At 43.0% G+C, this 18,137-nt stretch overlaps 1 long non-coding RNA gene across 1 annotated transcript; it reads right to left on the reverse strand.

Moving 5' to 3' along the window:
• Positions 1 to 10,312: 10,312 nt before the first annotated feature.
• Positions 10,313 to 13,234, reverse strand: LOC144767440 (uncharacterized). The gene is made up of 3 exons (XR_013598203.1): positions 13,143 to 13,234; positions 11,481 to 11,621; positions 10,313 to 10,539 (listed from the first exon to the last, which is right to left on the reverse strand). It is a non-coding gene; the product is annotated as an uncharacterized LOC144767440 (long non-coding RNA).
• Between the last annotated feature and the right edge of the window lie 4,903 nt (positions 13,235 to 18,137).

Raw genomic sequence — 18,137 nt, forward strand, 5'->3', positions numbered from 1 at the left:
TTGCTCGTGAAAGACTTATATGTTCGCCGAAAACAATTTCCTATTTGTTTGGCATATGCGGTGACAATTCATAAGTCTCAAGGTTTAAGTGTAGATAGCGCTTTGGTGAACATTGGAAGTTCTGTGTTTAAAGAGGGTATGGCATATGTGGCATTATCACTAACCCTGGGCGAAGAACTACGCTCCGTTCGCGGAGCTTGCGGAGTTTCGACAACTCCGCGTTCCGCGGAGAACGCGTAGCTGTCGATTACTCCGCGATCCGGTGCGTAGCGTAGTTCTTGCGCGCTGAATAACATTATCGCGTGCGCGGCAATGGCTTACCTTGGTTCTGCGTTCGCTTTTTCCCGGTCGCGTGTGCCACCATGTTTGTAAACCCTCCCGCACAATCCCGTGCGACTGTGCGAACGCGATAACGTCATTTGGATGCGCGATAGCGTCATAAGGACGCGCGAGGATGCTTGTTGGTAAGATCGAGTTGCCGAACACGCAGAAACTGAAATCTCGCACAGAATAACTCGCGAGCATGTTAAAACCATTTTGGTTAGCAAAAAAAGTGAAAAACCCCTTAAAGTTGTACCTTTGGCTGTATTTTTTGGGGGGAAGGAGTTCTCTTTTTGTTTCTACTCTTTTTTTGAAGAGTAAGGAGGAAGGGCCCTTGAGTTTACAACTTCCTGTTCCTGTCCACCAGGCTCCTCCCAGTGCTTTGTCCATGTGGTGCTCACTTTCATTTGGATTTTGAGCTGGAAGGATCACTTTCTGTGAGTGTTGGCTGCATTACTGCTTTTTCTTGGATTTATTGAGGACTTTTGGATTTGGAATTCTCTTTTTCAAGTAAGTTTGAGTAATGTATGAGTGAGTATGATGTAGACTTGTGTTTGTTTGATTTGAGATTTTTTTTAACTACAGTATACAATCCTGGATTTAAATTATTGATGGAGGCCTGTACTTTTATGAGGTCCCAACTTGTATTTTTTTTTTAATTTCATCCAGGCTACATAGAGAGGTACCCATGGGTCCAATCATGTTTCTGTGGTCTGTGTTTAAATTTTTATTCCAGTTTGTAAACAAACATCATGGATGGCATTGGATTATGGTCATTATGCAATAGCAATGTCTGTTGTGGAATTTCTGTTTGTGTAATTTAAATGTTTTTATTGTTTTTTAAGCCAATAGCTGACCCTAGTCCTCCATGTAGTTAGTGTGTAGGCATGCTTGAGTTAATTGTATTAACTTTCTGTGGTTGGCCTGGCCATGTGTTGGCGGCCATTTTATGTTTAACTTTCCAGCCACTTTGCTCTTGCCATAGGCCTCCAACCTTGTGGCCTACTCTGCCAGTAGGCCAGAGGTACTACTCATAGGGTCATGAAAGTTAATCAACTGTTTTTGTGGTGTACCCTTAATTTGAAAATCATGGATGGCTTGGATTGATTTAGAAAATCTTATTTTTATGTGTGGGGTATTTCAGGTTTTGGGTGTGTTTAACTAATCTGTCAATTTCTGCCATTAGGTAACCCTAGGAATACAGCTTGGGTAGTTTTGGTAACTTTGCACAGTCAATTATGTTGTCATTTGGTTGTAGTTTTCTCTTTTTGGAGCATGGACCACTTCCAGTTTCTGTCCTCTATGTAATGATTTCATGTTTATGGGTGGGGTGACCAATTTGGGCGGTGGTGTGTCCATTTTGTGAAGCAAAGCATTGTCCCTTTGCCATAGGCATTTATTGTCTGTCTTCTCTTTCTTTTCATGTTGTTGTGGGTGGCCAGGCCATGTGGTGGGGCCATTTTGTGTGTACTTCCTTTGTGAAGATTTTGCCATGTTGTTGTTGGTGGCCAGGCCATGTGGTGGCGGCCATTTTGTGTATGCTTCCTTTGTGATTTTGCCATGTTGTTGTGGGTGGCCAGGCCATGTGGTGGCGGCCATTTTGTGTGTACTTCCTTGGTGATGATTTTGCCATGTTGTTGTTGGTGGCCAGGCCATGTGGTGGTGGCCATTTTGTGTATGCCTCCTTTGTGATTTTTCCATGTTCTTGTTGGTGGCCAGGCCATGTGGTGGAGGCCATTTTGTGTATACATCCTTTGTGATTTTTCCATGTTCTTGTTGGTGGCCAGGCCCTATGGTGGTGGCCATTTTGTGTGTCCTTCCTTTGTGCTTTTGCCATAGGCATCCAAGGTTTTTGACTATTCTGGCAGTAGGGCAGACTGGTACTACTACTCATAGCCATAGGTGCATTAAAGTTAATCAACTCTTTTTGTGGTGTATCTTTAATTTGACATTGTGTATGGCTTTGGATTGCTTCAAAACATTTTTTTTATGTGGGTACTTTTCAGCTTTTGGGTGTGTGTAACTAATATGGCACTCCCTGCCAGTAGGTAACCTTAGAAATACAGCTCGCGTACTTTTGGTAACTTCGCACAGTGTGGACACGCGACATTACATTTTTTGTCTTGTTCGCGTGCTCAATGTACTTGCTCGGGAACGCGATAACGACGTTTTATTCCATTCGCGCTGCCAAACACGCGATTTTGCAATCTCGCGAACAATATGTCCCGAGTTGCATAAAAGTTTCTCAAAAATGTTGAATGTGTTTCTTGTGCACCCAAAAAAACTTACGTTGTCATTTGGTTGTAGTTTTTGGAGCATGGAACAATTCCTGTGTCTGTCTTCTGGTTTCTGGGTGGACTGACCACGTGGGCAGCGGTGCAGCTACTTTGTGAAGCAAAGCATTGTCCCTTTCCCATAGGCATTTATTGTCTGTCTTCTCTTTTCTCTTTCTTTTCATGTTGCTGTGGGTGGCCAGGCCATGTGGTGGCGGCCATTTTGTAGGTACTTCCTTTGTGCATTTATCATTGGCCTCCCAGCTTTTGGTCTGATCTGACAGTAGGCCAGAGTCCCAGAGGTAGTAGTTAGCGGGGGTGCTTTATGTAGCTGTTTCCATTCGGTCTATTCAATTAACATCATTAGGGCATGTGTGTATGGCATTGCATTCCCAAATGTGTTGTCTGGGCAGGGGTGTAGGTAACTTTTTGTGTGTTTAATAATTTTATGCCTTTGGATGTGTTTTTGCGGTGTAGGTTTACAACCTCTTAGCCATGGGGTATTTTTATTCCTTGCATTAACCTGTCATGTGTAGCAGGCATCCTCCTTTTTCTGTCCATATTGGTATATATATAGGCCTGCTTGACTTTATTGGTTCTTTCTGGACTTCATGTGGCTGGGAGCTGTGGTGCTGGTAGTATTAGTCTTCTGTTTTGTCTTTTATACATTGGCCTGTGTGTCTTTCAATTGTTAATGTTGGCTTACTGCTTGTTTGACTGATGTTGTTCTGCCTTCTTTGCTTGTAGGTGCACAAAAAAAGACTGAGGAGGTGCTGGTTGTTTCCATCCATCGCCCGTTCTACTGCCAGACGGACGTCCTTCAGTTGTACGCCACGTGTGGTGTGTGACTCATCTGACCAGACATCTCTGCAATTTGTGCTGCTGTGTGCTGACATCAGAAGAAGATGGGCCCTAAGAAAGCAGGTACCAGGTCCTCCACCACCAAGAAAGTTGCTGAGAAGAAGGAACAGAAGAAGGAAGTGTCACTTAAGTCTGGTATGGACCCCAAAACCTTTTTTGGGACCCCAAAAGGTACGCCTGCAGCAGCGGTGTCCGGGGTGCAAGCTGGGGCCAGCACATCTGCATTAGTGGGGGCAAGCCACCAACCCAAGGCCAAGCACATGATGAGGGTCGAAGAGGTAGCCAGCCTAATGTTTGGAAGCAGTGATACTGAGCCTGAACTAAACTTATCGCTGTCTCAAAGTAGTACACAATCCACGCAAGATGGAAGTGCTCAACAACCACCGCCAGCAGTAGATGTTCAACAACCACAACCACCGCCGCAATAGGAGTTGTTCAACCACAACCACTTCCCACAACAGTTGTTGAACAACCACAACCACCGCCCGCAATTGGAGTTGTTCAACAACAACAACAACCAAATCCCACAATAGTAGTTGTTGAAGAACCACAGCCCGCAATAGTACTTCCTCAAGAACAACAACCACCATCTCCGCACGCAATAGTAGTAGTTGTTCCTCCCGAAGTCGGGGCAGTTCAGGAAGTAGAGCCTCATTCCGAGCAAGAAGAAGAGGAAGCCACTTCTGGAGGTGATCTGTTGTCTTTCAATTCACCAAGGGAAAGGAGGGTTAGTGCATTGAGTTCTTCGCCAAGCATCCCTTCCGATGACCTTGATAAGGATTGGCAGCCACAACTATGTGAGCATTCAAAGGTCAGACATCCCAAGACCAGGCTAGGTAAAAGGAAGTTTCCAGCAAGGCTTGAACTTATGGAGGCCGATGTAGGTTAGCAGGATACTGCTGGTGATAAAGACGGGTCTGACACTGTCATCATCACGAGCGTTATTCCTGGTGCAGAGGATGTAGAGACCAACATTTTCACCCTATCCAGAAAGGCTGCGATTAGTGATGAGCAGGTAGCACGCATAACTCCTACACACTCAACACCCAAAGTAACACCAGCTCCCATTTTTTCATCAGCGAAGGCCCGGCAGCATCCGACATCCAGCACAAGCGCCACTTCAACAGAAGGAGGTCGTGGCAGTACTAGGACTGAGCTGTCACATAGGGAAATTCAACAAAAATCCTCCAGTCCATCCGGCATTGGAAGTGGCTCCTCCTCTTCCTATGGCAGGAGACAAAAGTTTACCTCCCCAGTGTGGGACTTCTTTACGGTTCACCCAGGTCAGGAGAACATTGCTATATGCACCATTTGTCATGTCAATGTTAATCGTGGTAAGATTGGTACAAACTATGGTACTGGAGGCCAAACGACCCATTTGAAAAAAACACACTTAATCAGGTGGGAGAACCACCTTGCATGCTTAAAAAATGTAAGCACTGGTGTTGGTGGGGAGTGGTACACAAATGAGCCCTGTCGCCAGCACTGGAGTGGTAAAGTCCACATCCTCCGCATCAGCAACTTCTCAGTGGCACCAGAGTCAGCCGGAGACACCAAAAAGTGCAAAGTCTGCGATGCAAGGTGGTCCGTCTAGCATAACTGAAAGAAATACAAAGCAGCGTACCATTACTAGCATGTTTAGGCAGGAGGGAAAGTACGAGCGGAACCACCCAATAGCACGTTTGTACAATGCGAAACTTGCAAAAATGTTGGCACTGGACCTTCTCCCATTTTCATTTGTTGAGGCTGTGGGATTTCGGGAATTAGTGGCAACCCTCTGCCCAAAATGGAACGTTCCCAGTCGCTACTATTTTGCCAGAGTTGCTGTTCCAGCACTACACCACGACGTGCTGGAATTGATTGGGAAAGCCTTACAACAGAGTGTTGTCCATTGTATCCACCTGACAACAGACATGTGGAGCAGTTGCGATGCTACAGATTACATGTGCATCACCGCACACTGGGTCTCTTTTGCAGGTGTTAAAGACAAGTTAACTTCAGGCCTTGACGTTGCTGGGATTTTTAATGTGTGTGTAAATGTAAATGTGTTGGACTTGTAAAGCGCACAGCTGCCCGTAAGCGTCCCGGCGCTTGCTTAGGGAACCCGTCCTGGTATTCCCCTGTGAGAAACCCTGGCAGGGTGTCCACAAGGTGAAAGCCAGGCATCCCACCGCGAGGGGCCATAGTGGAGATTAAGCAAGCTATTGCCCAGAGTCGCAGAGTGTGACCCCGTGAATTGAGTAGGCACCAGAGCGAGAATTGTCGAGTCCGTGGAATTTTGAGCCCGAGACCCGCCGTGGCGGGGAATTGAACCCTGGTCCACGGTCGATCTCAGCTTCCGGGTCTGCCGCCTCTAACCACTGAGCCACGCTTCTCTACTCGCAGACATGCAACTGTAGCCATGTTTGCTATGGAGAAAAGTCTTACTGCTGAAAACATTTTGTCTGAGTTTAACACCAAGGTCTTTGAATGGCTGCAACCAAGAGGCCTTAAGATTGGTTTTGTTGCCACCGACAATGGCAGTAATGTAGTGAAGGCAATGGGAGAAGGACATTATTTCAGGGTACCCTGTTTGGCACACTGCATTAACTTAGTCGTGCAAGACTTTCTGAAAACTGAAGCCAAAGTCAGCAACATACTGACCATCTGCAGAAGAATATGCACGCATTTTAACCATTCTTTTAAAGCACGGAAGCTGCTACGGGTCATTCAGCGTGAGCATAAATTGCCAGTCAAAGCACTGATCCAGGAGGTCCCAACACGTTGGAACTCTACTTATTTCATGCTTGAGCGTCTCTTTGATCAGTACATACCACTGAATGCTTATGTCATGTCAAGAAGATATGGGGATCCTACTGTTAATCTTAAAGCCCTGACCGTTGAGATGTGGCAGTGGGACCTCATTAAATGCTTCACAGAAATGCTACTACCTTTTGAGGTCTTCACACGTGCAGTTAGCAGGGAGGACTGTACTATGGGCCAAGCCATCCCATTGTTGTACATGCTTGAGCAACAGCTGAAGGAGGTCTGTGAAACATACGAAGGTGACGAAGAAAAAGTTGATGCATATACCTTGGCCAAGGCCTTAGCCAACCGCTTATCTCTAAATGAAAGGCTTCAAATGATTGTGTCAGGTCAACATTACATAACTGCAACAATGTTGGATCCACGTTACAAATTATTTGTCAGCAGTAGCGCAGTAATTCCTTTTTCAGATGGGGATGTTGCCAAGTACAAAACTTCCATAGCTGCGGAAGCTAATGATTTAGAAACTGAACGGCTGTTACTTAAAGGCCTGCCAGTGCCAGCCCAGGCCAGTCAAAGTACTCCAGGCCATCCTCCTGAGGCAAGTTCTTCAGAGCATGAGAGCAGTGCGTCTGCTTCCCAGCAGGCACCAACAGTACCAAAAGCAGCACCTACACGATCTGATTCAGCAGACACAACCAAAAGCATAACTGCTTTTTTCTACAGAAAGGGATGGGTAAGTCCGTTGCTGTTGCAAAGGGGAAAGAGGACCAGCAAAGCCGAGCCCCAATGAACACTGAGCGGATGGTTCAGGCCTATCTGGATGACACAACAAAGGTGTTCATGGAGCAAAGCCCATTGGTCTATTGGTATGAAAGAAGGAGACAGTGGCCAGTGCTGAGCAGGCTGGCAATAAAGTATCTGGCTTGTCCTGTAGCCAGTGTCTCTTCTGAGCGGGTTTTCAGTGCTGCTGGTGCCATTGTGACATCGAAAAGGACTAGTCTCTCCCCCAAAAGCGTGGAGAGGCTGACAATGATAAAAATGAATCAACACTTCATACCACCAGACTATAAAGTACGTGAATCAGAGCAGGATGAAGAAAGCGAGTCCGAAGACATCATCACTACTGGGTTACATGACCTACTTCTGTCCGAACCCCCAGAGTTTGAGGACGAGCTCCTCTTCCCTGACAACTAGGCTTTTAAATTGTTACTTTCTCCCTTCCTTTATTTGTGTTATTTTCTTATTAACAATGGCTTTCTGGTGCAAAACTGCAAATAAAAACCACAACCAAATCCATCCCCACCACTGATTCTTTTTATGTACCTACTGGAGTTGCACACCTGTGCATTTATTTTCACTGTATCTTTTTATTTACCTACTGGAGTTGCACGCCTGTGCATTTATTTTCACTGTATCTTTTTATTTACCTACTGGAGTTGCACGCCTGTGCATTTGTTGACTGCACTCCTCAGAGTCTTGCTCCATCTTCTTGACTCCCACTCAAGTCAATACAATTCCATCTTGCCAGCCATACATTGGATGTTGTAGATGGAGTGTAGCCTCTAACAGTCCCTCCATAACAAGTGAACCGTACAGTCATGACTACAGCCATCCTCTATTTCATTTGAAATCTGCAACTCATCACTGTCTTACTCTTAAGGTTACCACCTCTGTCTGCAGGCATTCATAGACGACTCTTCAGTGTCAAAACTTGAGCAGGCATCCACAACTGAAGTCAACTTGTTGTGACTCGTCATTACTTTTAAAAGGCTCGGCAGCATCTGTGATCAATCATCTGACAGTGAAAGACAAGAGCAAGACAGGTATATTAAATGAATGATGCAATGCATTGCATTGGATGTTTTTCTGACTCTGAGCAAATCTGCATGGAATTGAAGTATACTAGTAACTTCAGACTCACGTGATAGCCAATTTTTCCATGTTATTTAATAATATAAATTATTTACGCACTTGTGTTCCTACGACTACAGGTGCAGTCAGGACTTAATTTATCGTAGTCACTCACTACAGACTGAGTTGCTGTTGCTGTTGGACTAGACGTGCCACACCTGATAATGATGGTGACACCACTATCTCTTTGCACGCTGTCAGGCAGTTGGATCTGAGCTGATTGATGTACGATGTTTCTTGGAGTGGAATACAAAGTAAATGCAAATAAGAGGCACAGCACAGTAGACCCAGGCTACTACATGTGTGTGCACTGTGCAGTGGTAGAGTACAATAGTGGTATGATTGATGACTGAGAATGACGCATTGATTTTGTTGATTAATTTTGAAAATGCTAGGTTGTTTTTTTATGCCCCTTTCTCTGGCTCAGTCAAATTTTTAGGGAAATGCAGTTTGTGTTACGGGCGACCCTGTGTCCTGGGTCTGTTCTGTGCTGGCTCCTGTCTTTTCTTGTACTTCTAGATTAATAATGATGTGCAACTAGTAGACTTATACATATTGTATCGAAGCTGCCTCAGTCTGAAAGTCCTATCTTACACGACTACTCCGCTTGTATTATTTTTTTGATCTTCACTGTATTACAAATACAATTTGTTTAGGTCATTCACATTCTTTTGTATTTGCCTTTTCTTTTTCAATCCACACAGGCTGGATGTTTACACCCACTGCTATTATACTATGAGCATCAACTCACCCTTACCTCAAATTTTCATCATCAAGCAATTGGATGGCGGGAAACCAAGAATGATATTCAGCGTGTCCTTTTCCTACGTTTATTCCTTACATTCATTGGCTAGTGGATCATCAACATCATAAATCATCGTCTTCATTGTTTTGCTTTTGTTGTCTCCATGCGTACCTGTTTTCTTTCTCAAACCTTTCCCAAAACCCCCGTACCCATCCACTCAACAAACCCTAACCCTCTTCCTCTGCGTGGTTTCATTGAGATGTGATGTTTGTTACATTAAATATACACCAACAATTTGATCACGCGCTTGCTGGGGCAGATGTGGTGAAAGCAACAATAGTGAAATTTCAACAAGGCATGGCCAGGATCTTCTTCTGCTTCCCAACTCAAGCTCTGTGTCTAATGCCAAATAATTTACCATTACCATCAAACAACGAATACATCTAATGAATTGGCGTCATTGTTTGGGTTTAAGTTTACAGCATTATGATTTAGAAAAGTTTGACGTTGACGTGAGTACTACAACTACAGTTGAACTTCTTATCTTCTCTTGCACTTAGTTTCCAGTCCCCAAAACCATTGTTTTTTGTTTCAGTTTAGCAGTTGCAATATTGTTTTGGGTCAGTCGTGTAATGTACTGTACTTAATACTTATACTACCCCCACATTGTCTATCTATCACGCAAATGACTGCCTCTTTCTTTTTGTCTCAAAATGCTACTGGCAGGGTCTGTCTACTACTACTATCACAGAAGTTCAGAACCACAGATTCTTCTCCATTGTCTTGGGAAACAAATGCAGACCTTGCAGTGCCACACTTCATCATCAATCATCATCAGCAATCACAGGTAAGATAAGTTTGCTGCGAGGTGTATAACGCAAGACAGATTGGTAGTTCTTCTAATACTACAAATATAACTCGGTGAGGGTTGACCGCATCTATCTGTCTGCATGTTAAAGATGTGGCCAATATATTTTTTAAATCGAAAGCACTGTCCGCTGACCTGCATGGCCAATTAACCTTGCGATGTTGCACAACGTACATTATTTGGTGAAACAGTCCCCCCTCGAATCCCCCAACAAACACAAATGAACTTCAAATGTTTTCTTTTGAAAATAACTTTGTCTCATTTATTTTACCATAATATAAAGAAAGATGATACAAAAATAAAATATATATGAAATCTTACCCCACAGCTGTCCCTACCCTCCTCTAACCCCAACCAAATTTCCAAGTTCAATGTAAACCCCAACACCCAATTCCCACCCACCAACAAAAGGATTGAAAAAGGGGCAAACAAACAGGGTCCATCTCAAAGCCGGCGGGCTTTCAAGTGTTTGTCCACAATGAGCTTCACCCGCTCCTCTATTTCACCCTCGAGCCTCGCTACCCGGAGGAGAATCTTTTTTTGAAATTCAGCGCACCTACATTGGCAAGCATGTTGTGGGGGGGCGGCCGATGATGAAAAAAGCCGGCGGCGGGCGGCTGCCTGACGACGGCGACGTACTCCTGCAGGCTTGGGGGCCGGGGCATTGGAAGAGGCAGCAGCTGCTGCCGCCGCCTCCTCCTCCTCCTCCTCGGCCTGAGCCACCAGCCGGCGGTAGGCCTCAACGATGGCCTGCAGTTTCCGCTGCCGGACCCGGACTGCCAACTCCTTTCTTGTTGGTTTTGAAGGAGTAACTATAAAGAAAGAGACAGAATTGTTGTAATCCAAACTCCCAGCAAATCAAGAACACAAAATGTATTCAACACATAGTGGCACAGTAGCACTAGCAAGCAAGCTGAGTACAAAAAATTGTGTTGCATCTATCTTGAACATTCTACGGCCTATATAATTAATTTGTTGAACTTTTTGGGACGGCATTATGCCTGCCCTAGTAGCATGGGTGTACTTCAACGGTCACACACATACGAACACCTGTCTTTTTCATATCTCATTTTATATCATATACCCTGCTTCCGGGAACAGTCTCAAACTAACATTAATTAACAGGGGGCAGCTAGTAGTAAATGTCTAGTAGAGGCTATCATTCTTTATATCGCGCAACAAACCTTAGGTGGTTTGTGTTTCACCAGCAACGACCCATGCATCCAGTCGTCCCCTCCTTCCCTTGCCTTTGGGTTTGACCAAAACACCGCTGCTGAGACTATCCTACCCACCGATATTGGGTGTGTCTCCCAACCACGCAGGCAGCTTTGTTTTCCCCTATCCATGCTTCCACAACAACCCATGCATCCGACTGCTATCAGCCACCTGCATTGCTGATTCCAAAGTATCCTTCTATATTAGATGATTGGTGCTTTTTCCTTGCTCCTTTCATCATACTTAAAATCGATCTCCTTAGTGTTGTTAATCCATCGCGGTCATGTTGTGGATAAGACTTTTAGTCTGCCACCAACCTTTCACAGCTGAGTTGTAGTCAGATAGAAGAGGCCTGTTATTTTATCAATTCTCGCCGGTGGTAATGCTAAGCATGGTAAATTTGGTAATGACAAATAAAGGTGGCGTCATACTCATATATTGTCCAGTAGAACTTCAAGTTCATTATAAATCTCAGAGTACAGTGAGGAAGTTTTCCCCTCCCACCAAGTAATGCGGATCACTATTGAATGTAACTTACCATCGCCCACCGCTGTTGGATCCTCCCCCACTGCTGCTGGTGCTGGTGTAGGTGCCTCTGGTCCTGTCCCCTCCGGGATCGCCTCTGCTGACGCTGCGCCGCTGTCCCCGTTGGCACTGGTGGATGGTACCGGTTCTGCACCTATAAAAATAAGTACACCTTTTTAGATGGATGCACAGCCCCCATTGTACTTGTTCACCAAGAATGGAGTTCTGCAAAACAGTTAAGTGCAACGTTACGTAATCAGTAGTAGTCCACATTGCATAGTACAGCAGAGTCACTACACATATTAGCATTCATTTGTTATGGTATGGTACCCAAGCTCATCTCATCTCTACTGCTACTCTAGTCCTTGGAAATTTGAACTGAACCATGTAACCTTTGTACATCAATGTATACAGTTTTGCGCATGCTACCTCGCAGCTTGTTGCGCAGTACGAGAAGACGCCTTTGAGGCCACATGATTGTTCAATGCATACACCTGAAGAGATTGGAAAATAAAAAGGCCCGTATTTACTTTTTGTATGTGGATTGTGGAATCGAGTTTGCTTACAGGTTATACCTTTTTTTTAGCATGACTGCAAAAAACTTGCATAAATGTATTTCATACTGTCTAACGTGCACCACTTTTGTCATTATTTTTCGGCAGATGAGAAGATTTCCTTCTACGAAGCAGAGATTTCCAGAGCTTACCAAAAAGAGGCATATGTACCAGTATACGTTCAATGGTGAGGGGTCTCCGACATTTCCCACATTTCCCTACCGTGCACTATTAGCTGTACAAATGTAGATTACTTTATTCAGCCTTTTTTAACTCAGGATTTTTTCTGGTGGGCCCCTTGACGTATTTCACGGAACAACTTAAAAACATTGATGTTACTTACTTACTTCTAACAAAATAAAGCTTTTGAAGTACCACATTGACTCTGAAGTATATTTTCAGTGTCTGTTGTCTTGTAGACTTACACGAGTGAGTGAGCAAAAGGGGGTTACTTAGGTTATGGATTGTGTAATAAAAGCATTGGGCATCTTGGTATTGGGGTTCAGGAGTGGGATAATCGAATAATTGACCAATGACTGAGCCCATATAGGTTGTCGTTCAGTGAATTGTGGGTTCCTCAGAGTTCTGTGACTGAGGTGTAAGTAAGGCCCAACCTGCCTATCACCAACATCCAATTTTCTGGTGCATACATAGTTATGTATATGACTGCATAGAAGAATACCCACACCAGTAGTAGTGGTTTACTAACGTTTACAAAATACTAGACCAACATCTGGATGCATACTTGGTTGGTGTCAATTGGCAAAGCAGAGACATTACAGAGGAAAACGCATACGACAGGAGTGGACCCTGTGCCTACAGCTATTCTATCACAGATTTTTTGAAAAGATTAATACCTTAACTAAAGAGTGGGCAACAGGGCAAGCTTACCTACAGACAGTCTAATACTAGTAGTAGCACAGAGAGTCATAGCAGAGGCTCTTTGAAGGAACAGAAAGGCAGGGACAGATACCCAAAATTTTGAAAACATAATGAAAATCAAAAAAGCATTCGTCAAATTTTATTTATGAAGGAAATGTCACTAATCGGTTGGAAAAAAAAGCTCCGTTAGAAAGTTAGGGAAATATCATTGTTCCAAAAGAAAGCACTGTTGGACTTACTGGGGACAGCAGCAGGATCCTCAGTAGAGGAGCTCTGTGCCTGTGGTTCACCCGCCGACTCGGTCCCAACCTTCTGCTTGCCCCTGGGTTCTGTGGTTCATGTAAGAAATAATAAAGAAAGAGAAAAACATTGAGTGCTCTGAAACATAGTCATCATTTCAAAAACCACTGCTAGAACATTAAAAGAAAGAAACATTGATCTACCAAATGACTACTGCCTTGCAGGATTCACTGACTGTATACTTGGAGAAAACAAATCAAATGTTTCATAAACATTCTGATTGCAGATTAATAAGTAACACAGAGGAAGTAACACCTGAACAACACCACCGATTCAAGAATGGGGTAATCAATTATCTGTAAGTAGGCATTTCTTTTTTTTTTTTCCCAGCAAAATGCATAGATAGTTCTGCTACTGACTGAATGCTACTGCTGCTAAGCCTACCCACTCACTAAGCAAACTACATCAGTTCTATGGAGGGCTGAGGCAGGGGCAGCTCTAGGCTCATGGTGGTCCTGGGCAGGGAGCGTAGGTAGGGGGCGCCGGAAGAGGAGGTCGGGGCGGAGCACGGAGGCCAGTGAAGTGGGGGGAGTCAGGGTGTTTGGAAGTGGAACAGAGCCGGAGGCACCAAATCCCTGCCAGGGGCCACCACGCAAATATGTATCCATCCTCAGAGGATTATTAAATTAAGGATATATATTGATGTGGTGGCCCCTGGCGTTTGGTGGCCCTGTGCAGTTGCACAGCTTGCACATGTGAAAGCCGGCCCTGGCTGAGGTAAGAAGAACAATGTAACTTTAGCATTCATTGCCAGAGGAGGATTCATGCAGAAGAGAAGGCCGTGAAAAAAATGATACAATATGCAAACTACGTACAATTATCCATCCACCGCTATTTCACTGACGGACAAAGGAAGGACAAGACTCTATTAATATCATTAACTAATTTCAGTTCTCTACAATAAAGAAAATCTCACATCAATAAACAGCAAAAGCTAACGCCAAGTTGAAACACGCAAGAGTCAGTGAAGAAGAAAAGCACAGACCAGTGTCATACAATTTCAGTAGATATAACGGAATACATCGGAAATGTAACTAGGAGCACCAGTCATCGCGTTACTTATTCAGCCAAGATTTAGAAAGATACAATAACAATACTTATACTACTATAGATATATATATATATATATATATATATATATATATATATATATATATATATATATATATATATATATATATATATATATATATATATATATATATATATATATATATATATATATATATATATATATATATATATACACTTCTTTTTTTTGGGTAGCCACTCACCAAGACCCACGACCTCGACACCAAGCAGGTCCAACAGGTCCTGCTCCCGGTCCAAAATGTCTGCCCAGCGGTGGGTCAGCTGATGGTGGGTACGCCGGATACCGGAGCAGCGGAAGACTGCCCGGCGCACCTTCGCCCACCGCCGGAGACGCTCTTCAATCTGGTAGCCGGAGCCGGGCCTGCCGCCTGCTGCCAAGGTCAAGGGGAGGTGGCGCTGGACCAGGGCAGCCACCTCCTCCTCCCCAAAAAGTTGGCGGGCCGTCACCCCTTAGGGGCGCATTCTGCCGCAAGGCAGCCGGTTTTTTGGGGCACAGGCACCTTGCCCTTTGAGCCGCCGATGCTGCTGGCGCCCTTCGCCATGGTTCTGGGTGGAGGGGAGAAGAAAAGTTCAAGACAAAAAGGTAGGGGAAAGAAGAAGCAAGGTAAAAGAAGGAAGTAAAATAAAACAATAGAACAGTTGGAAAAAAGTTGTAAAAGTAGAAATAAAATGAAAAATATAAACCTAGGCACAGAGAGAGATAAGTAATAACTAAAGAAAGTTTGAAAAAGTGGGTAAAAAGATCAGGATTGAAGAGATATGAGCTAGATGCTAAAGTAGGCCCAAAACCATAGCCAGAGTGTGAAATCCAAGATGGCTGCGCCCGTCGCGACCGCGTGGGTAGGTTCGCGCGATATTTAGCGCGATAACGCACTTTTGTAGTGCGAACGAGAAGATGAGTACCCGAACATGTCTTGCACAACCCGAACACGTGACTTGTGACCCGGAACAGGAAATAAGGGAACGCAAGCGGGCGGGACAAACCTCTTGGGTAACTTAGCGCGCTAGCCATCCCGAGCATGCAGGCAGCGCCCTGAACACGCGCACCGCGCTCCCGAAGATGAAAAACGGCGCGCGAACGGGTCTAGCAAGCAACTACGCATGTCCGCGGAGCTACGCGTAGGTCGCGGAGTGCAAGTGCGTCTTCGCGTAGCTCCGCGGAGTGCGGCTCCCCGAACTACGCCCAGGCTTAATTATCACGAGTCAGAACTTTATCAGGATTGTACTTGATTGAGTGTGATGAAACAAAGATTTGTGCAGATTTAGATTGTGTAAAAGAATACAATAGGTTAAGAAGAGAGTATGCTCCACATTTGCCTCAATATCCTCTGATTGAAAAACGTGTGGTAGGCCGAAAAAGAAGAAATGAGAGTAATTGCAGTGAGGTATCAGCAAAAAGGCATAAAGTAGATACAAGTGTAATTGTAAAGAGAAACAAAAAGGATTCTGTTGAAGATGTTGTTGGATTTCAGTTTGAAAACAGTTCTGGTGTCAACTGCTATGCTAATGTAGTAGTTAATGTTGTTTTTTTTCTTCAAAATTTACAAAGACAGATTGTTGAAAATCGGGAACAAACATTGTGCTGTTTATTGAATTCTGTGTTAGACAAATGTAGTAGTGATAGAGCATAAATAGAAAGTGTTTCAGAAATTAGAAATCTTCTAGATATATGTTCAGGTCAAAATCAATTTTCACAGAATATTCAGCAGGATTGTCAGGAATTTTTAATATATATGTTTGATGTATTACAAGATGAAGGAGTAGATATAAAAAATCTATTTGGCCTTTCTTATCAATGGCAACATGACTGTGATAACTGTGCTTCATCAAGTACTACTAGAATAGACTCTGAAAGATTTATATATTTAACTTTACCAGACTGCAAATCAGTGTCTTTCAATAATCTAGTTAAAGCAGCGGATCACAATATGGTGTGTATCCAATGTAAGTCTGCAATGCTGTCCACATTATTTCTACAAAATTATGGTCACTATGTTATTTTAATGTTCCAACGATGTAGACCTGATGGAACTAAATTGACAACTTCTATTAAAAATTTTGTGGCTTCTCAGTTATCGATATCAGGAAGAACCTTTGCAACTGTAGCTATTATTTTTCATGATGGTCCTTCTACAACATCAGGGCATTACACATGCTATTTAAAAACTTCTAAAGGTTGGACCCAATGTAACGACAATCATTTGACTTTCAAACAACGTTTGCCTTTTGGCTTTATAAATTCATATCTAGTGTTTTTACAGCCAAAATTTAGGTAAAGGTAATTGGCCTATGAAGACGGGAGGAGTACTCAAATATACTCATACATCTTACACTATTTGGCCAAATGGAAAGGTGCAAGAATGAGTAAAGAGTCATGACTGAAAAAAAGGAGTATATAAAATTTTTGAAAATATTTCAGATGTTCTTGGAGTTTTTCTTGTAGAAAGTCGATGAAATGGATTTCTAAGTGAACAGCAAAATACTATGCAACAAGAAAAGGACCTCCATGATATACTATTTGGCCTCAAGGAAAAGTAAGTCAATCAAAGATTAGCGTACATTTGTCATTTGTCAGTATGTAAGGGTTTTTTAAAACACAATCTTTTAGATTGTGTTTTTTTTTTTTCGCTGTCATATGATGAGTAATTTGAACTCACTATTTTAAGTGAAATTCAATATATTCTGAGAACAGCAAAAATAAACTATGTAACATGTTGTAGAAGTTATTCTATACTTTGGATTGTGTACATTAAATTGTATTCCCATTCTCTGACACTTACTTTCCTTTTTTCATCATCTTTCAGCTCTTTTTACTCACTTATAATGTCTTTCTCTCACTCTCTGTAACCCCCGTTCCCTTACTCCACTTCTTTGACAACCCCTCATTTTCATTTCAACTGTGTGTATCCCGTCTCTCCCTTGCATAACTTTTCAGCTTTCAGTCTTTCTGCTTTTCTTCTCTTTTCCGTATTTTCCTCCTTTGCTCTTTTAGTAATTCCTGTTTACTCACTCAGCAGTATTATTGCACTCTATCACTATAAATCACCCACACTCCTTAGCTTATCTTTGTTTGCTCTTTACTTTTGACCTCTTCTCTCTGTTTTTCGTTCAATACTTCTATGTCCTCAGTGCCTCACTCTACTTGTGTTATTTTCACTTGTGTTTATCTACCTTCTATCACTTCTTTTACAACAACTTCACTGCTCCTCTCTCATCGTTCTTCATCCCATTTCTTTTACTCTGGTTCCGTTACTATCCATCATTTCCTTTTTTTCAATGTCCTTCTCTTTACTTTCATCACCAAATTATTTTCTCTCAGTACCACTGTTTTAGTCGTCTTCTCCTCTCTTTCCTTTTTTTTGCAGCCTTACTTTTTTTCTTTTCTCACTCATTGTACTCCACCTCACTCAGTTTTTCTCTTAGTGTGTCTACGTTATAAATTCCTCAGTCCATTTCCATCAATTGTTGTATATTATTCTGTCTCCCTTCATCCTTTCACTGTATGACTGTTCTTCTCTTACTCTCAGTTATCTTCTATTCCTCATTCTTCTAAATGCATCCCTAATTAGACTGTTTTCTGTCTGTCATTATCTTTTTACTTACTTCTGTTTCCTGATTTAGTTTTGCTAACTCACATTGTTTTAGTATCTTTCTTAACTTCAGTTAATTTCTCTGTACTTCTCTCTCTTTTTCTTAGTGAATCTATATGCCTTACTCTTTGTAATTTGCTCTCCTTCTATTTCTTTTTCCCTCTTTTTGTCCTTCTACCTTAGTTTATTTCCCTTTCTGTGTTCTTCACTCTCACTTTATTTCTAAATAGAGTGTTATGATGTTTTTAGCTC

Source organism: Lissotriton helveticus, chromosome 7 (assembly GCF_964261635.1).
Source record: "Lissotriton helveticus chromosome 7, aLisHel1.1, whole genome shotgun sequence".
Taxonomy (NCBI): Eukaryota; Metazoa; Chordata; class Amphibia; order Caudata; family Salamandridae; genus Lissotriton; species Lissotriton helveticus.